Raw genomic sequence first — 27,721 nt, forward strand, 5'->3', positions numbered from 1 at the left:
TTGGTGAATGCAAGGTTTAGTGAGAGGGAAGAACTGAAGGAGGTCAATATTAGTAGAGAAATGGTGCTGGGAAAATAAAAGGGATTGAAGATAGATTAATCCACAGGGCCTGATAATCTACACCCCAGAGTACTTAAGGAAATGGCTCTAGAAATAGTGAATGCATTGGTGGTCATCTTCCAGGATTCTACAGCCTCTAGAACAATCCCTACAGATTGGAGGGTGGCTAATGTCACTCCAATATTCAAGAAGGGAAGTACAGAGAAAACAGCGAATTACAGACCAGTAAGCTTAACATCAAATAAAGCTGTTGGACTTTAACATGTTAGGAGGCTTCTTACTATGCTACTCCAGTCCAACAGCAGCATCTCCACATTAAGCTTAACATCAGTTGTGGGGGAAATTCTTGAATCCATTATAAGAAATAGGAGCAGGAGTAGGCCATCTAGCCCTTCGAGCCTGCCCCGCCATTCAACAAGATCATGGCTGATCTGTCGTGGCTCAGCTCCACATTCCCGCCCTCTCCCCATAACCCTTAATCCCCTCTCTTATCAAAAACCCATCAACCCGTGTCTTAAAAATATTTAGCAAGGTAGCCTCCACCACTTCAACGGGCAGAGAATTCCAGAGATTCACCACCCTTTGAGTGAAGAAGTTCCTCCTCAACTCCGTTCTAAACCGGCCCCCCGAGGACTTTATGGCAGAGCATTTAGAAAGCAATGGCAGGATCAGACAGAGTCAGCATGGAATAATGAAGGGGAAATTATGCTTGACAAATCTGTTGGAATTCTTTGAAGATGTAACTAGTAGAGTTGACAAGGGGGAACCAGCAGATGTGGTCTGTTTGGACTTTCAGGAAGTGTGTGACAAAGTGCCACTCAAGAGATTATCTTGCAAGATTCAAGTGCATGGGATGGGGGAAGTGTATTGAGGTGGACTGAAAACTGATTGGCAGAGAGAAGCAAAGAGTAAGAATTAATGGGTGGTTTTCAAACTGGCAGGCAGTAACTAGTGGGATGCCACAGGGATCAGTGCTGGGACCCAGCTATTCACAATATATGTTAAAAATTTGGATGAGGGAACAAAATGTAACATCTCAAAGTTTGCAGATGATAGCAAGTTGGGTGGGAGGGTGAACAGTGACAAGGATGCAGAGATCCTTCAGAATGATCTGGACAGGTTGGGTGAGTGGGCTAATCAATGGCAGATGCAGTATAATTTGGATCTGGCTGAGATTATTCATTGGAAGCAAAAACAAGGCGGCAGAAAATTTTGAGAGGGGCATATGCAGTGGGACCTGAGTGTCCTTGTTCACTAGTCACTGAAGGCAAGCATGCAGGTGTAGCAGGCTGTAAAGAAGGCAAATGGCATGTTGGCCTTCATTGTGAGAGGTTTCGCGTACAGGAGCAGGGACGTGTTGTTGCAATCATACAGGGTCTTGATGAGGCCACACCCTGAGTATTGTGTGCAGTTTAGGTCTCCTTTTCTGAGGAAGGATGGTCTTGCTCTCATAGGAGTGCAACGAAGGTTTACCAGGCTGATTCCAGGGATGGCGGGACTGATGTATGAGGAGTGATTGACTAGGTTAGGATTGTTTTCGCTGGAGTTCAGACGAATGAGGGAGGGGATCTCATAGAAACTTATAAGATTCTAACAGGGCTAGACAGGGTAGATGCAGGAAAGATGTTCCCAATGGTGGGAGAGTCAAGAACCAGGGGTCACAGTCTGACGTTTCAGGGTAGACCATTTAGGATGGAGATGAGACATTTCTTCATCCAGAGAGTGGTGAGCCTGTGGAATTCATTACCACAGGGAGTAGTTGGTGCCAAAACATTGAACGTATTCAAGAGGTAGCTGGATATAGCACTTGGGGTGAGCGGGATGAAAAGTTGTGGGGAAAAAGCAAGATTAGGCCATTGCGTTGGACGATCAGCCATGACTGTAACGTATGGTGAGCAGGCTCGAAGTGCCAAATGACCTTCGCTTGCTCCTATTTTCTACGTTTCTTTGTTTAACTTTCAATTAATTGCTGTCTCCTCAAAGTATGCGCCATGCAATAGTAAAAGTAAGAAGAAATTGAACTCCTAGAATTCTGAAATAAAGAGTGTTCAAAATCCACAGCTGGTCCAACTGCAGCTACAGAGATCGAGTTGATATTAGTGATGCAGGGTCCATATTTGCCTTTACAAATATTGTGCTTCGCCAACATTTTCTGTAGTTCCCTGCGAATAAGCAGAAGAAGAAACTGTGCAGAACAGTGCCTCCCATTACAACCTAACCGCCTCCCACTTCCCCTTCCAGCTACAAGAGCCAGCTGACAAAGTGGTGGAAGGATAACAGTGCTGGCCTAGAATCAAGGCAAACTGTTGTCAGTACTGAACGGGACAACCAAATCAACATCTGGGCTGGGCCAGCTGCATACAGTGGCCAGCCTGATGTTCCCTGTGGCTAGTGAATGATGAGGTCTCAGACACGTACAGTTAGCTGAACAACAAATTGATTAGTCAGTCATTTGTAAAGGTGAGAAATGAGGCAAGTAACCCCCATAGGCACATGCTTTGTGTGAACAGATTGCAAAGTGATACTTTCACTGTGATTTCACTCACTTAATTTTCTGCCATGTATGTATTGTATTCACAGAGCAGTATTCCTCATTTCCCAGCAAATAGGCAAACTGTGCATTATCTGCTGACAAATTAGTCTCATCAAAATTAGCCCACACAAGTGAATTTCATAGGCAATGTGAAAGCATAGTTTGCATAACCATCATGTCTGCAGTCACAAATTATAGAATAATTGGAGTTATATGAATAAATTGTCCTGATTAAAGAGGTAAAGCTGATATTCTGTGGGCTGCTCCATTTCATTACTGGGAAACAGTCACTAATTAAGGAATACTGCTTTTCCCAATTACTTTAAATTAGTGCCCTCTCATCCTCAATGACTGGGGATATTCTGGACCCTCATGATTTTGTGTACCTCTATCAAATGTCCTCTCAGTTTTCTTTTCTCCTAGGAAAACAGTCCAAACTTCTCCAAATTAACTTCATAACTGAAGTTCTTCATCCCCGGAACCATCTTTGAATCTGCTCTGCACACCCTCCAATGCCTTCATATCCTTTTGGCAGTCAGAACTGGATGCAAAATTCCAGCTATGACTCATACAAATTCAAACAGCTTCCTTGTTCTTGTACTCTATGTCTGTATTAATAAAGCATATGGTATCCTGGATTTTATTAACTGCTCTCTTCACCTGTCCTGCCACCTTAATGAATAATGTACATATACACCCAGGTCCTTCTGCTCCTGAACATCCTTTAGAACTGTACTCCTTATTTTGTATTGTCTCATTGTGTTCTTCCTACCTAAATGAATCAATAGACATTTCTTTTTATTGAACTTCACCTGCTGCTTGTCTGTCCACTCCATCAACTTGTCTGCATCCTTTGAAGTTCAATACTATCCTCCTCAGTTCGTAATGCTTCCAAGTTTCATATCACCTGAAACTATTCCCTATACACAAGGTCTAGATTAATATACAATCAGGGAAAGCAAGGGTCCAAATGCAGACCCCTGAAGGACTCCACTACAAACTGTCCTCCAATTCAAAAACATCCATCAACCCTCCTCATTGTTTCCTGAAACTCAGCCATATTCATGTTGCTACGGTTCCTTTCATTCCATGACCTGTAACATTGCTCACAAATGTGTTGTGTGACACTGTATCAAACGTCTTTTGAAAGTCATGAATACCTCATCAACTGTATTACCCTCATCAATCCTCTGTCATCTCTTCAAAATCTCCAGTAAGTTAGTTAAACATGATTTACTCAAGAAATTCATTGATTTCCTTAATTAACCCGCATTTGTCCATGTGACTATTACTTTTGTCACAAATGATCTCTAGAAGTTTCCCCATCACTGAAGTAAACTAACTGGCATGTAGTTGTGGGGTTCATCTTTGGTCCTACCTGGAACCAAATGCTGTCAAGTGAACTAGGACAAGTGACAATTTTCTTGGAGCACAGAGTCTAATTTTAACTCAACATTTGGCTGTGATTTGATACTTCTGGAATATTATTTATCCCCAACGTACAGATAAACACAATAAATGTATTGTGGTCAAAATGAAACAAAGGGGTTTGGAGATTGTGCAAAGCAATGTGGTTTTATTTTCAGTGTGATTCACCAAGGTTGGTCAAGTGTGATTACATTCAGTGCAAATTGAATTTCCATGATCTTTCCACTCGCTTAAAAAAGATCTTGCAAGATCCTGGCTCCGCCCACAGGAGTGGCCATGTTTCCTGCTCGAATTAACTAACATTGTCCATTTCTACTGATTATACCCATTTCCGAGACTTTGAGGAAACGCTTAAAATTAAGCATTTTTGGCACTGGAAATATTAAAAATTTTCAAATTAAAAAAATGACAAAGTTGACGACCACATTATACAAAATAACAGCTGCATATCATTTGTTTTGTCATTTTCAACTCCGAATTCTCAGGTGGTGAACTAGATAGCGGATTTTTAAAATCCGATTGAACTCATTTTCAGATGTATTAATAAAACTGCACCAGGTTATCACTCTTAAAATATCAAGGAATATTTAAAAGTTTTCTTTTTAAACAAGATTCCTTTCTAAAATGCTGTCTAATCATCCTTATTCATGGTAAATTTTATAAAAGCTGATATCCGTGAGTTTGAGTAGAAACTTGAATATGGAAATACTCAGGAAAGCTGCAGCAATAGATTCCAGTTCACCAACTGAGGCCAAAAGCGAAATGTCTGGCTCGTGGTCTGCTTTACACGATATTTACAGGACTGGAACACACCATTCTGTTCTATAGGTCTACACAAGCCTCCTCTCACCCATCCCTATTTAATCCTATCAACACATCATAAAATCCCTACAATGCAAGAGGCCATTTGGCCCATCAAATCTGCAGTGACTCTCCGACAGTCTTACCCAGGCCCTTTTCCCCACATTTACAATGGCTAATCCATCTAATCTACATATCTTGGGACATTAGGGGCCACTTTGGCATGGCCAGTATACCTAACCTGCTCATCTTTGGAATGTGGGAGGAAACCAAAGCACCTGGAGGAAACCCACAGAGAGTCAGGGAGAATGTGCAAACTCCATGCAGACAGTGACCTAAGGCCAGAATCGAACCTGGGTCCTTGGAGCTGGGAGGCAGCAATGTCAACCACTGTGTCATCCCAAATGGTGAGGAATTGGAATGCCCTGCCTACTGCGGTTGTAAATGCGCCTAGTTTGGGGGCGTTTAAGAGATCCGTGGATAGGTTTATGGACGAAAATGGATTGGTTTAGGTTAGTGGGTCATTGTTTTTTAACTGGTCGGCGCAACATCGTGGGCCGAAGGGCCTGTTCTGCGCTGTAATGTTCTATGTTCTAAATCACTCAATTCCTTTCTCCTTCATGTGGTTATATAGGTTCCCCTTAAATCTACTTGTGTCATTTGCCTCAACTATTCCTCGTGGTAGTGAATTGCACATTCAGATCACTCTCTGGAAAAAGAAGTTTCTCCTGAATTCCAGATTGGATTAATTAGTTGACCATCACATATTGTATGGCCTCTCGTCTCCACCAAATGGTGGGTTTTGAGACAGTGAACCTGCTTGGGTTAGTGAGCCACCACCAAAATTAATGAGTACTCCCAATCCTTTTACTGTATTGTTAACCAGTCATTGGTACATATACTCAGATGGAGATATCCTCAAATGTTACGTGTGTTGAATTTGAATATTACATTTCTAACTCTAGTCCTGGACACTCATATGGGACCTTTTTTTAAAAGAGGCAATTTCAACTGTCAAAAACAGAATTGACTTAGGATGGCTAGTTGAGGTCATCTGACATCTGTAACTGCAAGTTGGCAAGGCTCTGGAAGCTTCTGAATGTCACAGTGATTATCTCGGCAGTCTACACCAACATCTCCCTTGACGACAGCATTGTTGCAACTACCAGCCTCCAGATAATTTTACAACTCATCCGCTTCATCTTGAACCACAACGTCTTCACCTTCGACAACCAGTTTTTCATCAAGACATACGGAACAGCCAGGGGGACCAAATTCGCAGCTCAATATGCCAACATCTTTATGTACAGGTTCGAACAAGACCTCTTCATCACACAGTGATGCTATATGTTAGATACATTGATGACATTTTCTTTCTTTGGACTCATGGTGAATAACTATACGATGACATCAACAAGTTCCATCCCACCATCAGACTCACCATGGACTATTCTCCGGAATCGGTTACATTCTTGGACACGTGCATCTCCATCAAGGACGGTCACCTCAGCACTTCACAGTACCTCAAGCCCACAGATAACCTCACGATGCTCCACTTCTCCAGCTTCCACCCTAAATGCATTAAAGAAGCCATCCCCTACGGACAAGCCCCCATGTACACAGGATCTGCCCAGATGAGGAGGATCGCAACAGGCACCTCCACACACTGAAAGATGCCCTCATGAGAACAGGATATGGCGCTCAACTTATTGATTGACAGTTCCGACACGCCAGTGAAAAACCGCACTGATCTCCTCAGAAGACAAACACAGGACACAGCAGACAGAGTACCCTTTGTCGTCCAGTACTTCCCTGGAGCGGAGAAGCTACAACATCTCATTGATTAAGACAAACATCTCATCAAGGCCATCCCCAAACCTCCACTTCTTGCCTTCAAACAACCTCACAATCTCAAACTACCCAGCCTTCAGGAGAACAGTGACCATGACACGACACAACACAACCCTGCCACAACAACCTCTGCAAAACGTGCCGGATCATCGACACGGATGCCATCATCTCACATGAGAACACCATCCACCAGATACATGGTACGTACTTTTGTAACTCAGCCAACATTATATACCTGATACGTTGCAGAAAAGGATGTCCTGAGGCATGTTACAGTGGGGAGACCATGCAGACGCTACAACAATGGATGAAAGAACATCGCTAGGCAATCACCAGGCAAGAGAGTGTTCTCTTCCTGTTGGGGAATGCTTCAGCGGTCATGGGCATTTGGCCTCTGATCTTCGTTCTTCAAGGTGGCCTTCACGACACACAACGCAGAGTCGCTGAGCAGAGACTAATGGCCAAGTTCCGCACACGAGGACAGCGTCAACCGGGATCTTGGGTTCATGTCACACTATCTGTAACCCCCACGACTTGCCTGGGCTTGCAAAATCTCACTAACTTACACATCTTTTTAACCTGTGCTTAACTCTCTCTCCACTCACATTGTCTGTACCTTGAAGATTTGATTACCTGTAAAGACTCACATTCCAACCATTATTTTGTAAATTGAGTTTGTGTCTCTATATGCCCTGTTTGTGAACAGAACTCCCACTTATCTGATGAAGGAGCAGCACACCAAAAGCTAGTGGTTTTTGCTACCAAATAAACCTGTTGGACTTTAACCTGGTATTGTGAGACTTCTTACTGGGTTTACCCCAGTCCAACGCCGGCATCTCCACATCATTGTACATCAATGGACAAGACAGGTAGATATTCCTTCATTGACATGAATAAATAAATGATTGATTGTTATCCATATCAATGACCAGCTGGCGCAGAGAGTAGGGTTCTTTGATTTCCTTAAAGTCTTTTATTGTAAAAACCTTGCTGGCTTTGGGGCAGTCTCGAGAAAGCTGGCTTATATCATATCAAGGACCAAACACAGGAACTCTATACAAGACTCGAAATTCCAAAGCAGCACTTCCAGCAAAAAACAAGGACTACAGCTTTAAGAATAGCCTCACCATGAACAACAGTCAAGGATTCAATCAGTGGACTCCTTATATATTTGTCTTTTATTGTAGAATCTTAATTTGGCCAAATGTTAGCCTCCTTGTACTTTTGCATGCATGTTCATGTGTGTGGTGTACGTGTTGCAATGGTTAGGCGTTTGCCTTTTTAAATGTTTTAATATCTTTCCCAAGATGGACTTTTTGTACATTAAGAGCTTGCCCCTTACTCATTTAAACTCAAGAAAGTTCTTTGCAATCTGTATGCAAAAGTTAAGCCTGTACAGTGAATTGGCACATTCATCCTTAAATATGTCAAAAAAACCCTGTTATAATTGGGGGTTGGTGGGGTTCTTGTACCCATCCTCACCTGTGCTGCAAGGAGTATTTGGCTGATTATTGGAAAGCCTAAAGATACAGAAATCTGAGGACACATACTAATCAACTCTAGAACAGCTTCTTCCCTGCTGCCATCAGACTTTTGAATGGACCTACCTCTCATTAAGTTGATCTTTCTCCACACCCTAGCTATGACTGTAACACTACATTCCGCCTCCTCTCTTTTCCTCTCTATGAACGGTATGCTTTGACTGTATAGCACACAAGAAACAATACTTTTCACTGTATACTAAGTACACGTGACAATAATAAATCAACTTTTCAGGGTCTTGTCTACATAATAATGTTTGTAGCCAAAACCCACTTCACCAGGTCATGGTCATTAAGGCATTCTACAATAATACAACAATGTATATTTATATTACCCATTAATAAATGCACTTCAGAGAGCGGTCTCAAGTAAATCTGAGGTAACATAGTGGAATTTCTAATTGTGCCTGTTCTATATTAAATTCAGCAAAAGAAAATCCCAGCAGCTTCAGTTTTGTTTGATATATTTTTGTGGATCTTTGTGTGAATACCACAATTGGATAATCTTCTTTCCTTGGACTAACACCCTCCTCTGGGTCCAAAGCTTAATCTACCCTACTGCATTTCAAACAACTGAAAGGTATCAAATTAATTTAAACTTACAAATCAGACCATGATGATTAAGATGGAGGCCCATGACAATAAACTGCATCCATTTCAAATTGTTTCACTTACTTTACTGTTCAATGGTGATCGTGAGGAATAACAGCATAGAATTCCCGGTCTTTCCAAACTGCAAATCATCATGAACTAGCGGGTGGGCGGCATTAGAAAATTGATCTATATTAATGTAATCCCACACTACTTGGCTGCGATTTCAGTGTAAGCCAAGTTCAGCAAACTGATTATCGACCCACTGGTTGCCATGGCACACAACAGCAAATCATGTGTCTCGGACAACTCAAAATGACATGCATCCTGAAGAAGTGAGGGTGATGCTGTTTTATATGGAAATAAACCATATCTAAAGATCAGACTATGTTACACGTCTGACATTACCCTGCAGTTTATTCGTTAGATATTTTTGGATGTTTAAAAGTTCAATTGTCAAACCTTCAACTTGAAACGTTCTCCAAAAATAAGTTCAATTTATTATTTTTTGCTTTGTACTCAAATAGGTTACGGTCTACATCTTCATCTGGTGGATTGGCTATTTTGTGTTAAACAAGTTAGATAGTTATTTCTAATAACTGTCTAACATTATACTCTGAAAATTCAAACTAAAAAGTGCTATATATATTCAAAACCACCATGTACCATGTTTATTTTCCTATGTGTAGATAGCAAAGACCTAGAGAGAAAATACCCTAACGTGGGGGAGAATGTACACCATGGCAAACATTATTCACTGAAAACTATTCAAAATTAAGAATGCTAAATACTGCCAATTGTTAAATACCATCAGTTGCAGCCAAGAAATGGGCGCTTGTCTTATTACAGAGCAGGTTCTACAGATACCTGATGAAAGATCACAAGTTTGAAATATCAACTGTGTTTCTCTTTCCGCAGATGCTGCCAGACATGCTGAGTTCATCCAGCATTTAAGGTCGTAATTACATAATTTCCGATGCTTTGCTTTAGATTTACTGACACCTGCCCAGGTTGGCGGTGAGCTGCAGTCTGGGGGAAGGCCAGAATTACATCATGTTGAAATATTCGGCAAAGTGACAAAAGTAAAAAAAGTTAAGAATGTTGGTTCTGGGTCAATTAAGATATTTCATATACTGTTATATTTGTTATAATAAAAATTTTAAATTTGTGGGAAATATATAGAACAGAAAGATGCATTAATCGTGGATGAAAGGATTGGAAGGAAGGTTTCAAATTTGCTGATGACACAAAGATTGGCAGGAAAGTAAGTTGTGACGAGGACATAAGGAAGCTACAAAAGTATACAGATAGGTTGTGAGTGGGCAAAGATCTGGCAAATGGAGTATAATGTGGGAAAATGTGAAATTGGCAGGAAGAATAGAAAATATGCTTATTATCTAAATCATGAGAGATTGCAGAGTTCTGAGGCACAGAGGGATTTGGATGCTAAGTATGAGTAATTAGGAAAGCTAATGGAATGTTATTATTTATTGCAAGCAAAATTTAATACAGAAGTAGGGAGTTTCTGCTTCAGTTGTGCACGGCATTAGGATTCACTAAGATAAAAGCTAAATATCTGGATTCTGGAATTTGAAACAAAAACAGAAAATGCTGGAAAATCTCAGCAGATTTGACAGCATCTATGGGGAGGGAATAGAGCCAACGAGTCTGGATAACTCTTCGTCAGAGCCCCCGAAGAGTCATCCAGATTTGAAACATTAGCTCTATTCTCTCCTCACAAGTGCTTTCAGACCCACTGACATTTTCCAGCATTTTCTGTTTTTGTTTGTTCACTGGTGCCCTCGTGTCAAAATCCTAACATTGCATTGGTGAGACCACATGTGGAGTACTGCGTATAGTTTTGGTCTCCTTGTTTGAAGGAAGCATTAAAAGCAGCTCAGGGAAGGTTTACAAGACTAGTACCTGGATTGGGTGGGTTTTGTTATGAGGAAAAGTTGGATAGGCTAATCTTGTACCTGCTGGAGATCAGAAGTGTAGGGGGCAACCTTTAAGATCCTGAAGGGTTTTGACAGGATGGATGTGGAGAGAACGTTTGCTCTTGTGGAAGAATCTAGAGCTAGGAGTCACGGTTTAAAGATAAGGGGTCACTCTTATAAATGGAGCAGAGGAGCAATTTGACCTATGAGGGCTTGACTTTTTGGAACTCCCTGAAAAGATGGTGGAAGCAGAGATTTGAATATTTTTAAGGCAGAGATGGATAGATTATTGATATACAAGGGGGTAATAGATTATTGGAAGAAGCGGAATGCAGATTTGAAGTTACCATCAGATTTGAGATTTAATCAAATCAGCAATGATCTTATGAAATGGCAGAGCAGGCTCAAGGGTTTGAATGGCCTACTCCTGGCTCCGAGTTTGTATTTCATGTGCTCATGCTAAAGTATTATGAATATATAATAATTCTGCATATTTGGGGGCATAGCTTCTTTCAGAAGTCCACACCAAAGCCCAACAGGTATCCTGTTTGTCTCGGCCACGAAAACGCCTCACTTAACTATCTTCTCACAGCATCATGGAAAAGCCTAAATATTTTAGCAAATTCCACAGAGACCATACAAACAAATAGAGCCAATATATATCCCCACAGAGCCCTCTTCTATCACATTTTCTGATCACAGAGGCCAGTGTAACTCCACCGGAGCAACAAGTCTCTGTAAATCTCTTCAGGTGTGGAATATGGGGTTAGGGTTTGCCATTGCTAAATTAAATCATGCAGAAAATAATCTAAAAATTCACACAACCAGTGCGATGCTTAACAGGAGCTCAAATTGTTTGATACATTGTAGCTTCCTACGCCAATGTTTAAGATAGTAAACTAACAACCCTGCAGGGCATATTTTCCAATGAAACTTGGCATTGTTTTAGCAAGATGCCAAAGTCATGGAAACATTCTGATGGGATTCACAAACATGTCTCTTGTGTTGTATTAAGGCAAGTTTAAACAGCATTTCACCTATCACACTCCACTCATTGCGGCTACTGTGCCAGTCGTCTTTTATTCTCAACTGTGTCACTAACAGCTGTGTCTCGGCCCCTTCATTACCACAGAAGGGACCTCGCAAATTAGCCCAGACAAGCTATTCTAGCTCTGGTAACAACATCAGCTTATTTTCTACACAATGCTGGCTGCCTATCAGACAGATTATTAAAGCAGACACACTACTTGTCCTCAATAACTCTGTCCTTGAAGACCTCCATTTCAATCTGTCACCGTCAGCTCTTGATCAGTGGGAGGCAAATCTTTCATTTAATTCAGATCAAAACACGATGTGAAATCTGGATTTTTGATGTTCCAATTTGGCCACAGTTGGATTATCAATTGACAATTTCAATTACTTTCTTTTCAGCTTTTGTACACAAGGTGGCAAAAAGAAATAACGTTTTGAGAAGCCAATCAGGTCATTTAATGCATTCACAGGATCTTCAATTTCTCTCCCCATTGTAGCATTCAATGGCTTTATTAACAAAACTCTTGCAATTTCCCTACAACTATCTACCAGAGCTCTTCCCAGTTCAAATCAGTTGTCTTTGCAGTAAAAACACACTTTAAAATCTGCACTGAATTTGTCCTTATGCAGGTTTATTTTTTTTTATCCTTTCATGGGACGTGAGTCAAGACCAACATTTGTCACCCATCGCAAACTGCTCTTGAACTGAGTGGTTTAAGAGTCAACCACATTGCTGTGGGTCTGCAGTCACACTTAGGCCAGGCTGAGTAAGGACGGCAGATTCCCTTCCCTGTCAAGTCCCCTCAGAATATTAAAGGTTTTTGAAGGACATTAGTGAACTAGATCGTTTATTGCAACAATCAATGAGAGTTTCATGGTTACCATTACTGAGACAAGCTTTGTATTCCAGATTTATTAGTCAAATTTAAATTCCACTAGTGGCCACGGTGGGATTAGAACTCACCCCCAGACCATTAGCCTGGGCCTCTGAATTACTTGTCCAGTGGTATTATCACTACACAACCTCCCCCATACAAGACCTTTGAAACAGCACTTGGGATGAATCCATTCTTTCCACATTCTGTCAAGTAAATTCTACAGGATCCGCTTTCACCTTTCTTCTAAATTTTCCAATTTTTTCTCGTAACTCAGCTCTCAAATGTCAGGGATGGTCTTATTGTCCTTTTCAGCTTGGATGGTTCCCTTGGTATTCAGTAGCGAATACAGCGAAGTGCAGTACCACTTTATGAATGTATTGTGATTCCTCTATTAATTGTTTAATCCAGCATCTGGATATAATTAACGTCAAGACCACAATTGCACCTAGGTCTCTTACGGTCTCCGTGAGTTAGTTCAATATTATTCTTGTCTTCTGATCAGATTCCAGAACACAGTGGTGTTGGATACTTACTGGAGGGCATATTGCTGCCCATCACTTGTGGTCTGGACCATGTGGAGTTTAACTCTTGGATGGAGTCAAGCCAACTTTACAAAGTGCTCGGCAGGGTCAAACTCTCAGTGTCACTGGTGACTTTGTAAATTGTCACAGAATTGAGTTATTTGAAATGTTTGAAGCATGTTCACACTCCGGCTGTACTCAAAATATTCGTATTGAATTAGCCAGGAGTGAGTCCTCAGTGTGATTGTGGGGAACAGAAAGAGCAGCAAATTACTGTTTCCAGGTGGAATCCGACAGGGGATCCAATTTAAGCCAGGTAATTTAATCAACGTACTGCCAGCTGGAAATTAGCTCTGTAATGTCCACTCTCAGTACTTGGCTTTGCCCCGTGTGAAGAAGCCAGACTACACTATTGTTACCAAAATCCCTCCCTGTTCAGAGGAGCTGAGATGGACTGTGCAGGTCTCCACAGCAGCTGTAAATGGCACTCAGCAATTACATTAGCCCCATTTTCTCATTTTTTGTAACTAATTATGCAGCAATTTTAACATCACATCAGCATATTATAAAACATAAGAATGTCACTGGTTATTAAAGTGAGACATTTGAAGAGTGTGGGTGGAATTTTCCCAAAAAATGACTCAGTGAGAAAACTGGACATGCTGGTGCAAATCAGATGGCAATTTTCTTAGTTATTTTTTGGCAGAGTTTGGGAGGGGGAAGGTGTGGTGGGGGGGGACATAGGCATGCCAGTAAGCCTGGCTTCACAGTGATCAGGTGCCACTTTTACAAGGTGCCCCAATCTCAAATGGAAATGGAGTACCCTCTCATTGGAGGGATGTTTACCACTCCTCTCCCCAACAAAGACTTGGGGCCATCCCAATCAGTTCCCCCCTTTCACAATGACTCACTTCATTCTGCCCCTCTCTGGACTGGCTCCCCTCATGGTTCCATGCCCTCAAGCCCCCCACCCTGGCACTCTTGCATTGCCCAGCAGGTTGGTACAGAGTACCAGGCTGGAACTGCTAGATGGGCACCCATGTCCCCACCCCTAGGGGTTTCAATGACTCCAAGCCTCCCTGGTGAGGCCATCATGCCTGGTGTCCATTTGTAATTCTTGACAGCTTCCCATTGTGCCAGAGGTTCAGAAAATCCTGGGAGCAGAGAACATCCGGTCCCGAACAGACTCAGCACATTTAAATGTTCATTTAAATACGCTGCTTTGGTTCCCGTCGTTACTGGGTAGAACTGTATTATATCCGGGAATAGTGGGTTGGAGATACCGACAAGGTTTCATGTCAGCATAGAACACGCTGAATCACTCACCTGAGAGTTTTTGGCCCTGTTCCACTCTAAAGCATTATGCACATGTGACACAGGCAGAAAAATCACGGCCTGTATTTCCTCAATGTCCAGTGATAAACTGAACTATACATACGCACATGTGAATTAGGAGCAAGAGGAAGCCACTATTCAATAAGATCATGGCTGATCCAATTACAATTTCCTTCCCTGATAACCTTTCACCCCTTTGTTAATGTATAGTCTATCTAGCGCTGCCTTAAAGATACTCAAAGTCTCTGCTTCCACTGCCTTTTGAGGAAAAAGATTTCAAAGACTCATGCACCTCAGAGAATAAAAATCTCAGACATGAGATGGTCATAAATGACTAAGATACTCTGTCAGAGAGTCAGTGCAGACTTGATGGGCTGAATAGCCTCCTTCTGCACTGTAGGGATTTTATGATTTTATGAAACGGGTGACCCCCTTATTTTCCAGATTCTCCCACAAGAGGAAACATCCTCCCCACAAGTTCAAACATGTTCTCCCCACATTACCCTATTTATATAAAGAATAAAAGCCAATATTCCCAAAACTCCATCCAGATGTCTGAAGTACATTGAGTTCAATGGAGCAGAAGTGGTGTGTGAAGAATAGCACTGTTACCAATTCACATGTCCTCAGTGTCTTTACTGCTTCTTTCTATTCAGTCTACTGAATGGTCCAATCATTCTACCTCCTCAGTTTGTCCAGTGCTCTCCTTTCTCTTGGTTTTCATTTCTGGAGGAGTCAAATCCTAAACACGAGCTTTCTGATCTCACTCAGATACTGAAGAACTGCTGCGTTTACAGCTCTCTGCTCATTTCATTACTTCATCTTTTCTTTGATATTATTTTTCACATACTAAGAATGTCTTAAAGGTTCTTCCAGCAAGAGAGATAGACATGAAGCAAGTAGTAGCGATTAAGAAGGATAACTGATGACAAGATTGGAGAGAAAATTGTAATAATTACATTTTCATGATTAACCAAATCTCAACAACACTCCCTAACGCTGATTTATATAAAAGTAGGCAATAAGAGTTGTTAACCTAAGCTGAACCCCAGTAGTAAATTTCCACGCTCATGCCATTTAGGCTTAGGCTTCAATAAGAGACTTGCATCAATCAGTCTTTCTCTCGGGCAATCCTTTAGAGTCGAGGATGACTTGCTTCTGATCTAAAAATGAGTTCTCAGCTGACTGAGGAGTCCAGTGTTTCACAGGTGGGCAGAGAGTGGTTGGAGAAGTGGATGGGCAGCTTCTCCGGTTACTGCGAGCTCCTTTGGGCGTTTGATGTTCCCCAGTTACAGCGTGTTCCTTTGGATGTTTGAGGTTCCCCAGTTACTGTGTGCTCCTTTGGGTGTCTGAGGTTTCCCAGTTATTGCATGTTCCTTTGGGTGTCTGAGGTTCCTCAGTTACAATGTGCTCTTTTCGCTGTTGAAGCTTGGCTTGCTTTTCGCGCTGAAACTTGAGATGTTCAGCTCATTCGGAAACTTTTCCTCCACTCTGGGCAGTCATAGGCCAGGATTTCACAGGTGTTGGTGGGGATGTTATTTTTTTTTTGAGGTGACCTAAGGCTGCGCTGGCACACTGAAGATGGTGTTGAATCTTGTTGGCAATGTCTACCCTTGTGGACAATAGGCCTCCGAAATATGGAAAGTGGTCCACATGGTCCAAGGCCCATCATGGATTTTGATAACAGGGGGTGGTGCTGTGTGACAGGGGAAGGTTGGTCAAGGCTTTTCGTCTTCTGGATGTTTGGATTAGGCCCATGTTCTCGTATGGCTCAGTGAAGGTGTTAATAATGGTTTGGAGCTCGTCCTCTGAGTGTGCACAGATATAAGCATCATTTGCATACCGTAGCTCAATACAGACGATGGAATGATCTTGGATCGGATCTGCAGGTGGTGGAGGGTGAACTGATTCCTGTATGTTGTATAGTTAGCTCCACTCCAGCAGTGAGTTTGCTGAGGGTGAGATGGAGCACTGCAGCAAGTAAGATCAAGAAGAGTGTTGGTGTGAAGACACAGTCTTGCTTAACCCCAGTTCAAATATGCATTGGGTCTATGGTGAACCCATTAGTCACAGCTTGCATGTCAATGTGGAGCAGGTGGAGAATGGTGACAATCTTTGAGGCCAGCTGAAAGAGAGGGCATTCCATAATCCTTTGTGATTGAGTGTTAAGGATCTTTAAGGTCAAACAAGGTCATGCACAAGGGTTGGTGCTGTTCCCTGCATTTCTCTTGTTGTCTTTTAGTGAAGATCATGTCCGTTATGCCACTTAGTAGGTGGAATCTGCGTTATAACTCTGGGAGGAGCTCTTCAGCCACAGGAAGAAGGTGATTAAGGATCCCAGCAATATCCTTTCCTGCATCCAATAGCAGGGAATTTCCTCTGCAATTACTGAAGTTGGACTTGTCACTTTTCTGGAAGATGGTCACGATGATGGCATCTCCTGGCATGTTATCCTCATTCCAGATGATGCAAATGAGGTCACATATTCGTATCAATAGTGTTTCTCCACCATGTTTCAGTGCTTTCCGGGGATTCCATCAAAGGGCCAAATGGCCTCTTCCTGCTCCGACCTTCAATGAATCTATGTGCTTGATACCTTGTTGCTCCTTAGCTGTCAGACAACCTTTTCTACCTCATGCCAGTTTGGAGCTGCATTGACATAATGGCAGGTGGCATGTTGTGGGATGGATCCAGGGCACCCATGTTGAGTCTCTGTTAAGGAGTTCATGTTAAGCACCTCTGTATTTCTGGCTGGCATTGGGATGAGACTTTGGCACTTGGGCACTGGTGATCTTGACTGTAAGAAGTCTCACAACACCAGGTTAAAGTCCAACAGGTTTATTTGGTAGCAAACACCACTAGCTTTCAGGGCTCTGCCCTTCGTCAGGTGACAGAGCCCCAAAAGTTAGTAGCGTTTGCTACCAAATAAACCTGTTGGACTTTAACCTGGTATTGTGAGATTTCTTACTGTGTTTAACCCAGTCCAATGACGGCATCTCTACATCATGATCTTGACTGTGCCAAAGAAATTTCACGTCATGGTTGTTAGCTAATTGTTAGAACACTTGCACTTTCTCCACCCACTATCCATCCTTTTGGTCCCATTGTGTTTGCTGGAAGTCAGCCTTCAGTGGACCTGCTTTCTTGCTCGAGTGGGGCTGCTGTTTCAACTTTAGTTGTACCTATCCTGGATCTCTGAGTCATTTTCCTCAAACCTGTCTTGGTGCTTCCTGGTGGAGTGATCAGGCATCTCTTAACAGGTGCTGATTATGGAGGCCTTGAGGGCAAATCAGGAGATGTGACCATTCAGTATCTCTGGGAATTGTCAGATTGGCAGTGAGATGTTGGCTGAATAAGGCTCACTTCTGAGTTTCAGCATTGATTTTCCTGCAGCATTGCATCTGATTGCATTGCTCTTTGGGGCTACATCGATGTTGCTCAAAGCAAGTTAGGTGATGGTCTATTCAGCATTTGCTGGTTCCTTTAACAGCGCAATTGGTACGCACATCGTTGTGGGTCCCTCATTTGGGCAATAGGGTACTGGAGCAGGTATCAATACCTGAAGCCACGAGGCTTGTATTTGTCTCAACGTGGAATGAGATGTTGGTTATGATAAGGCTATGTTCTGGGCATTTTTTCAGGAACAGGTATTGTTAGTGCTGGATTTCCCTATCCTCATTCTTCCGATTACACCTCCCCACAGGTCTGAGTCCTTTTCAAATCTGGTGTTGAAGTCACGAAGGAAAACCACCCTGTTGCCCATTGGGATTCAGGCCAAGGATTCTTCAAGGCAAAATTCCACTTTGGACTTGTCTGTAGATTCCAGTGCTGTGATGCATATACTGAGGACTGTAGCACAGTGGTCCTGGGCTAATGTGGGCCAAAGATTCATGGAGCATGTTTATTTTGCACGTGAAGTCTCTGAGACAGCAAACTAGTTCCTAAGTACGGAGTATAGCTGAATGCGTGATCCAAAGAGCCTTGGTGAGATAGCAACACAGTGGTAAATTCTGGACGAGCAATCCAGAGGTCTGGGACGAAAGCTCTGAGGACATAGATTCAAATCACGAAGGCAGTTTGTGAACTTGAATTCAATTAATAAATCTGGAATTTGAAGCCAGGTACGTGACCATAAAACTAGTAATGATTGTGTTGTAAAAGCCCATCTGGTTCACTAATGAGAAGAAAACCTGCCATCTTTATCTGATGGGCAACTAATGCTGCCCTTGTCCACAACACCCATAATCCCATGAAAAAAGTCAAGGAAAAGTAGAAGGACAGTTCTGAAGCCACTGCAACTCAAAAGGACTGGTGGACGTATTCTCTAAAACTTCCTAGTTAGTCTGTTAAAGATTTTATTATTCACCACTCACTTGTCTAAAGCCTGGGACAAAGGGTACCTCTTTTCCATACTTCCTTATCTGGATGTCACACATAGATATTCATGGACCTTTCACCACCATAACATAGAAACATTGAAAAGCACAGCACAGTACAGGCCCTTCGGCCCTTGATGTTGTGCCGAGCTACATCCAAATCCAAGATCAAGCTATCCCACTCCCTATCGTTCTAGCGTGCTCTATGTGCCAACCAATAACTGCTTGAAAATTCCTGAAGTGTCCAACGCCACTATCACAGCAGGCAGTGTATTCCACACCCCAGCCACTCTGAGTGAAGAATCTACCTCGGACACCCCTCCTATATCTCCCATCATGAACCTTCGAGTTATGCCCCCTCGTAATAAGCTACATCCACCCGAGGAAATAGTCTCTGCACATCCACTCTATCTATTCCCCTCATCATCTTATAAACCACTATTAAGTCACCTCTCATCCTCCTCTGCTCCAAAGAGAAAAGCCCCAGCTCCCTCAACCTTTCCTCGTAAGACCTACCCTCCAAACCAAGCAGCATCCTGGTAAATCTCCTCTGCACTCTCTCCAATGCTTCCACATCCTTCTTATAGTGAGGTGACCAGAACTGAGCACAATGTTCCAAATGTGGTCTCACCAAGGTCCTGTATAGTTGCAGCATAACCCCACGGCTCTTAAACTCAACCCCCTGTTAATAAACGCGAACACACTGTAGGCCTTCTTCACAGCTCTATCCACTTGAGTGGCAACCTTCAGAGATCTGTGGATATGAACCCCAAGATCTCTCTGTTCCTCCACATTCCTCAGAACCCTGCCATTGACCCTGTAATCTGCATTCAAGTTTGTCCTATCAAAATGAATCACCTCGCACTTATCAGGGTTAAACTCCATCTGCCACTTTTCTGCCCAGCTCTGCATCCTATCAATGTCTCTTTGCAGCCTGCAAGAGCCCTCCACCTCATCCACTACTCCACCAATCTTGGTGTCATTAGCAAATTTACTAACCCACCCTTTAGCCCCCTCTTCTAAGTCAGTGATAAAAATCACAAATAGCAGAGGACCCAGCGCTGATCCCTGTGGTACACCACTGGTAATTGGCCTCCAGTCTGAAAATTTTCCCTCCACCACCACCCTCTGTCTTCTATGAGACAGCCAGTTACTTATCCTATCTCTCAGGACCCTTTCCAATAACTTACTGTGCACTAAAGTAAGACTAACTGGCCTATGATTACCAGAGTCATTCCTATTTCCTTTCTTGAAGAGAGGAACAACATTCGCCACTCTCCAGTCCTCTGCAATCCCCATGGACAGTCTCTTTCCATAGAAATGGAAAGTTGACTGCTCCAATGACAATAAAATACTTTTAGCTGAGTAAGATGTAACATTCCCCATTCTAATCATTGCAATTTAAGTTTTTTTAAGTACTGTGATGCATATTCATTAAAGTATGCAATCTGGGTAAGAAAATTCAATGAAATAGAACAGGAAAACAGAAAGAAATATACATTTCCATTTTAAGAGATGTTGAGTTTAAAGTGCATGTGTGTCCGAATTACCAATGCAGATTTTGGAAATGTAGACTGAATGATGCTGAAATATTAAACAACTTGTGATTAATAAGGTATTTAAGACATAGTCTATTCAAATGTATAATTCTCTTCATTTCGATGGGAAAATTGAACTAGGCAGATCAAACACATTTTTGGGCTAAAATCTTTGAAGATTCCAGTTCACGTTATAATAAAATCAAATGAAGTTCCATACTTCAAAGCTGATTTAGTCTGAACTGAAGAATGAAACAATCAAGGAGAGAAAGCATGGTGATGGTAGTGCTGAGGGGCAGTATGTAATGAGCAGAATGGGAATGCGAGACAGGCTGATGGTCAATCTCAGATACCTCCAATGTTGAGAAGGTTTGATGCACAGGTTTGATTTGAGATGGTTTTTTTCTTTGCCCCCATTCTACTGGATAGTTAGGATTCTTTGATAGGGGAAATTTAAAAAGCTAAGCAGCCCCCTATTGTCCTTTTCACCCAGTACAAGTTCCAGCCACAGTAGCATTCTTGTTAATTTACCTTCTTTTCCTCCACCAGAATCATTGGACTTTTTCCTCTCGTAGCCAACTCCTCAATGGGGTCAATGCAGCTAGCGGCAAATGTATATCAATGAGTTTTTATATTAATGTATTGTTGCCCAGTAGGAGAGATGGGCCATGCTTCACTGGACACTTTTTCTATTATTAACTGCAGCACGGATTTCTTAAGGAGAAGTCATGTTTGACGAATTTATTGGATTTCTGTGAGGATGTGACTACTGTGGTAGACAGAGGGGAACCGGTGGATGTGGTGTTTTTAGATTTCCAAAAGGTGTTAGATAAGGTGCCTCATAAAAGGTTGCTACAGAAGATTAGGGTGCACGGAGCTGGGGGTAAGGTGTTAGCGTGGATAGAGGATTGGCTGTCTAATAGGAAGCTTAATATAAAAAAGGATAGCAAGAGTTTTTATAAATATATAAAAAGGAAGAGGCTGGCTAGGGTGAATGTTGGTCCTTTAGAGGATGAGAAAGGGGACCTAGTGGTAGGGGATGGGGATATGGCTAAGGTATTGAATAACTTTTTTGTTTCTGTCTTCACGGAGGAGGACGTGAATAATTTGCCGGGTGTTAGCGATGGAAAGGTGGTAGGAGTGGAGGGTCTTAATGACATTACTGTTACTAGAGAGGCGGTGCTCGACAGACTGGAGGGGCTGATTGTGGACAAGTCCCCAGGACCGGATGGAATGCATCCGAGGGTTCTGAAAGAAATGGCGGAGGTGATAGTGGATGCCTTGGTGGTTATTTTCCAGACGTCGCTGGATTCCGGGCAAGTGCCGGATGATTAGAAAATGGCTAATGTTACGCCGTTGTTTAAGAAGGGTGCCAGGCAAAAGGCAGGGAATTATAGGCCGGTTAGTTTAACGTCTGTGGTAGGTAAAATGTTAGAATCTGTCATTAAGGAGGAAATTGCGAGGCATCTTGAAGGGAATTGCTTGATAGAGCAGACGCAGCATGGTTTCATTAAAGGGAAGTCGTGTCTGACAAATTTACTGGAGTTCTATGAGGATGTGTCTAGGGCGGTGGATAGAGGAGAGCCGGTGGATGTGGTCTTTCTAGATTTTCAGAAGGCGTTTGACAAAGTGCCTCACAAGAGGTTATTGCAGAAGGTCGAGGGACATGGAGTTGGGGGTAGGGTGTTAGCGTGGATAGAGGATTGGTTGTCAAATAGGAGGCAGAGAGTGGGGGTCAACGGGTGCTATTCGGATTGGCGGATGGTGACTAGTGGAGTGCCCCAGGGGTCGGTGCTGGGGCCTCAGCTTTTTACCATTTATATAGATGATCTGGAGGAGGGAACCGAGTGTTGGGTGTCGAAATTTGCTGATGACACCAAGATTGGGGGAACGGCAAATTGTGCGGAGGGTGTGGAGAGTCTGCAGAAGGATCTAGATAGGCTGGGCGAATGGGCCAGGAAATGGCAAATGGAATTTAATGTTGGCAAGTGTGAGGCGGTCCACTTTGGTAGGAAGAATGGTAGGAAGGATTATTACTTACGGGGCGAAAAACTGCAGCAGGCGACGGTGCAGAGGGACCTCGGGGTCCTTGTGCATGAGTCGCAAAAACCCAGCCTGCAGGTGCAGCAGGTGGTCAGGGAGGCAAATGGGATGCTGGCCTTCATAGCGAGGGGGATTGAATATAAAAGTAGGGAGGTCTTGCTGCAGCTGTATAGGGCATTGGTGAGGCCGCAGCTGGAGTACTGTGTGCAGTTTTGGTCGCCGTACTTATGCAAAGATATTTTGGCCGTGGAGGGAGTGCAGAGGAGGTTTACTAGGCTGATACCGGAGTTGAGGGGGTTGAGCTATGAGGAGAGGCTGAATAAACTGGGCTTGTACTCGTTAGAGTTTAGAAGAATGAGGGGAGATCTCATTGAGACATATAAGATGATGAATGGGATGGATAGGATAGAGGTGGAGAGACTCTTCCCGCTCAAAAAAGACAGTAGGACTAGGGGGCACAGCCTCAAGATAAAAGGGGGGCGGTTTAGAACGGAGTTGAGGAGGAACTTCTTCACTCAAAGGGAGGTGAATCTCTGGAATTCTCTGCCCATTGAAGTGGTGGAGGCTGCCTCGCTAAATATTTTTAAGACGCGGGTTGATGGGTTTTTGATAAGAGAGGGGATTAAGGGTTATGGGGAGAAAGCGGGAAAGTGGAACTGAGCCACGACAGATCAGCCATGATCTTATTGAATGGCGGGGCAGGCTCGAAGGGCTAGATGGCCTACTCCTGCTCCTATTTCTTATGTTCTTATGTAAAGAGTTGGTATCAATGGGTGCTATTCTGGTTGGCAGTTGGTGACTACTGGAGTGCCGCAGGGTGCTGGGGCCTCAGCTACTTACCATTTATATAGATGATCTGGAGGAGGGGGCTGAGTGTAGGGTAAAGAAATTTGCTGAAGACACGAAGATATGTGAAAAAGCAAATTGCGCGGAGGGTGTGGAAAGTCTGCAGAGGGATCTGGATAGGCTGAGCGAGTGGACGAGGACCTGGCAGATGGAGTATAATGTTAGCAAGTGTGAGGTTATCCACTTTGGCAGAAATAATAGTAGGAGGGATTATTATTTAAAAGGCGAAAAGCTGCAGCATGCAACGGTACAGAGGGACCTGGGGGTCCTTGTGCATGAGTCACAAAAACCCAGTCTGCAGGTGCAGCAGGTGATCAAGAAGGCGAATGGAATGCTGGCCTTTATAGCCAGGGGGATAGAATATAAAAGTAGGGAGGTCTTGCTGCAACTGTACAGGGTACTGGTGAGGCCTCAGCTGGAGTACTGTGTGCAGTTTTGGTCGCCGCACTTGCGGAAGGATATATTGGCCTTGGAGGGAGTGCAGAGGAGGTTCACTAGGCTGGTACCGGAGATGAGGGGGTTGGACTATGAAGAGAGACTAAATAGATTGGGTCTGTACTCGTTGGAGTTTAGAAGGATGAGGGGGGATCTTATAGAGACGTATAAGATAAGATAATGAAGGGGATGAATAGGGTAGAGGTAGAGAGATTCTTCCCACTTCAAAAGGATAGCAGGACTAGAGGACACAGCCTCAAGATAAGGGGGGGGTGCAGTTTAGAACGGAGTTGAGGAGGAACTTCTTCACTCAAAGGTGGTGAATCTCTGGAATTCTCTGCCCGTTGAAGTGGTGGAGGCTGCCTTGCTAAATATACTTAAGTCACGGGTAGATAGGTTTCTGATAGACAAGGGAATTAAGGGTTATGGGGAGAAAGCGGGAAAGTGGAACTGATCCACTTCAGATCAGCCATGATCTTATTGAATGGCGGGGCAGGCTCGAAGGGCTAGATGGCCTACTCCTGCTGCTATTTCTTATGTTCTTATGAACTGGGACTGCCAAAATCATTTTTCCAATCACGTACTCTTTCCTTATTTTGCTCCCCAGTCATTTAAATATTTTGCTGCATTCTGCAGAGGAGTACAATGGCTTCATTTTCCTAATGTTTGTACTTTCAGATGACTTACAAAAAAACAGCAGAGCAAAAATGGCATCAATGAGCAGCATGATTAGGTGGCGATTTATCCCGACATTGGCTGCAAAACCCCACTAAACAGTTCTCATCCGATTTCATTCATGCCACATAAGACAAGGAGAAGAGAGATTCCACACAGATAAGAATACATATTGGAACTGTTTGCTTCTAGCAAATCTTCAATATTGCATGTCAATATCCTTCAGGTTTTACTAAACATTCATATCAATCGTTCATATAATTATTTACAGTTTCCTCTTTGACAGGAAAACATATTTTTTGTATTTATTGTCATTCATTCTGACTTACCTCTGGCAATCATATACAGATCATGATATGGAGATGTTGGTGCTGGATTGGGGTAAGCACAGTAAGAAGTCTCACAACACCAGGTTAAAGTCCAACAGGTTTATTTGGTAGCACAAGCTCTCAGAGTGTGGGAGTGACACTCTGAAAGCTTGTGCTGCCAAATAAACCTGGTGGACTTTAACCTGGTGTTGTGAGACTGCTTACAATAACATACAGGATACAGTGGAAGTGGGTGGGAAGGTTGAGGTTGGTCTCTGGTGGGAGACAATTAAAATGATTTTAAGATTGATATCAATAAGTGCATTAATAGCTTTAGAATAGACAAATGTAGATGAGAGCTCTTTATAAACTCATGATGTGAAATGTAGTCAATACTGTAGATATGATGGGAGATGTAGCCAGTACTCTGGGAAAGTAACTAAAAATACAAGTTACAAAATTTAGCAATTTTCACAGGCTTAGTAAACAACTGTTAGGGTGACAAGAGAAAAGGCAGGAGGCTGTTGCAAAGTCACATTAACAAACTCCTGGGGCTGATGCTGAAATGGAGATGCCTGCGATGGACTGGGATATCATAAAAATCATACACACCGTACCGTGCAGAAAGGGGTCAGTGTGTCCATCTAGTCTGCACTGACCACAATCCCACCCAGGCCCTACCCCATATCCTTACATATTTACCCACTAATCCCTCTTACCTACACATCTCAGGACTCCAAGGGGCAATTTTTAGCATGGCCAATCAGCCTAACTGAACATCTATGGACTGTGGGAGGAAACAGGAGCACCCGGAAGAAACCCATGCAGACACGAGGAAAATGTGCAAACTCTACACAGACAGTGACTCAAGCCGGGAATCGGTCCCTGGAGCTGTGAAGCAGCAGTGCTAACCACTCTGCTACTGTGCTGCAATAAGCACAGTAAGAAGTCTCACAACACCAGGTTAAAGTCCAACACGTTTATTTGGCAAAATTTATTTATTTGGATTGTCTAGCTCATTAATAATGTTTTGAGAAAAATGTGTTAAAATATTGAAGTCTGTTCCAAGCGGTGTAGTGAAATGTGATTTTTAAAAGCTACTAAATGGTTAATTAGACACTGTATCAGAGAGAGACCCTGAAAGTGAACCAGATGCTTGAATTCAAATCTTTATTTACTTTAAGCTCATAGTCTCAGCGTGTTGGTTTATTGATTTTACCACAATAGTCTGCGACTAAAAGGTGTATCAGTTACAGAATAATTCAGTTCATATTTCAAAATGCTGGGGTAGAATGAAAGCCATATACAGAGCAGGGTTTGGGAATTGTATTTCAATGGGATCACAGAATCCCTACAGTGCCAGAGGCCATTCAGCCCATTGAGTCTACACTGACCATAATCCCACCCAGATCCTATTCCTGTAATCCCGTATATTTACCCTGCTCGTCCCTGACACGAGGGTCAATTTAGTAAGACCAATCAAACCACATCTTTGGACTGTGGGAGGAAACTGGAGCACCTGGAAGAAACCCACGTAGACACAGGGAGATCATGCAGACTCCATAAAGACAGTCATCCAAAACCGGAATTGAACTCGGATCCCTGGCGCTGTGAGGCAGCAGTGCTAACCATTGTGCCACCATACCACCCCTATACCCTATTCCCTACACCATGCCGCAGGGATGGTGAAGTCAAATGTGTACCATCATTGTAATGCATTTTCCACATGTCCAATTTCTCCCCTTCTATCTTTGCTTCTGAGATCAAGGCTCCTTCAGCAGGACTCTCTGACGTGGCACATTTCTTTAAACGTGCCCATCTCCACAATGAAAATCAGGCTTTATTGAGAGATAAAATTCTACCAATGCCTCTGCAGCCTGTAGAAATTTCTGAAGTGAAATGGACCAGTCCAGCCATCACACCTGCATCACCTTCACTTTCAAAGTTATCTACTCCAAATCATTTCCCTACATCAAGTATATTAATAAAAATACAATGAGAGGGGAATATTAACTTGTGTTTATGGTGTGTCCTTAAGGCAGAAAAATATCTCACAGCATTTTATAGACACAAAAAAATGATAAATCAACAGAGGAGATGGTATGAGGGGTGAACAAAACCTTGGTCAAAGTGGGTTTTAGGGCCAAGGATGACAGCGAGGTGGAGAGGCAAAGGATTTTGACAGAATTTCAGAGAATGGCCTTTGGCAGCTTTCACTGTTCATCGGCCAATGGTACAGAGAAGGAATAGGTACATTCACAAGAGGCTAGAATCAGAGGAATGGTAACTTCTGAATGGTGGTGACAGGAGAAGTGTAGGATACAGAAATATGGGAGCATGACGCAATGCAACAATTTCAGCACCAACACGGGATTAACTTGATTTAGGGTTGGACAGGATCTGGGCAGCAGAGTTTTGAACAGGCTGACGTATATCGTTTGGAGATGCAGGGTCAGTCAGGAGACTATTGGCTATCTGAGTCTGAAGGTAACAGGCACGGCTGAGAGTAGCAGCAGCAGCAGAGAAGCAAAGTCACTGCTGGAGACAGCTGGAAGGAAGTAACCTTCATAATGTGCAGCACGAGATAGGAATCACAGTTCAGGGTCAAACAGACAGTAAGGTTGCTAACTGTGAGTGAATCAGTGAGAACGTGCAGTTGCTGAAGGCGAAGGTTTCGCTTCTGTCAATGTTTAGCTGGAATAAATTGCAATTCCATCCAACACTGAATTTCAAACAAGCAGTCTAACAATTAGATTTAAGTTTGCAGATGAAACAAAAATTGACAGTCTGGTAAATAGCAAGGAAAGCCTTAGATTACAGGATGATATAGACAGCGGACAGAATAGTGGCAAGTGGAATTTAACCTTGAAAAGTGTGAGGTCATGCATTTTGGGAGGACTAACTAGGCAAGGGAATAGTGGACGGTAGGACTAGGAAGTAGAAAGGATTGGAGGACCCTTGGGGTATATGTTCATAAGTCCCTGAAGGCAGC

The 27,721-nt window shown here is 42.9% G+C and overlaps 1 protein-coding gene across 3 annotated transcripts in view; it reads right to left on the reverse strand.

Moving 5' to 3' along the window:
* ccser2a (coiled-coil serine-rich protein 2a) overlaps positions 1 to 27,721 on the reverse strand; it is a 670,411-nt gene that overhangs the window by 202,822 nt on the left and 439,868 nt on the right. The window lies entirely within an intron of this gene.

This window comes from Carcharhinus amblyrhynchos, chromosome 31, assembly GCF_965287045.1.
Source record: "Carcharhinus amblyrhynchos chromosome 31, sCarAmb.v2.hapA, whole genome shotgun sequence".
Lineage (NCBI taxonomy): Eukaryota > Metazoa > Chordata > Chondrichthyes > Carcharhiniformes > Carcharhinidae > Carcharhinus > Carcharhinus amblyrhynchos.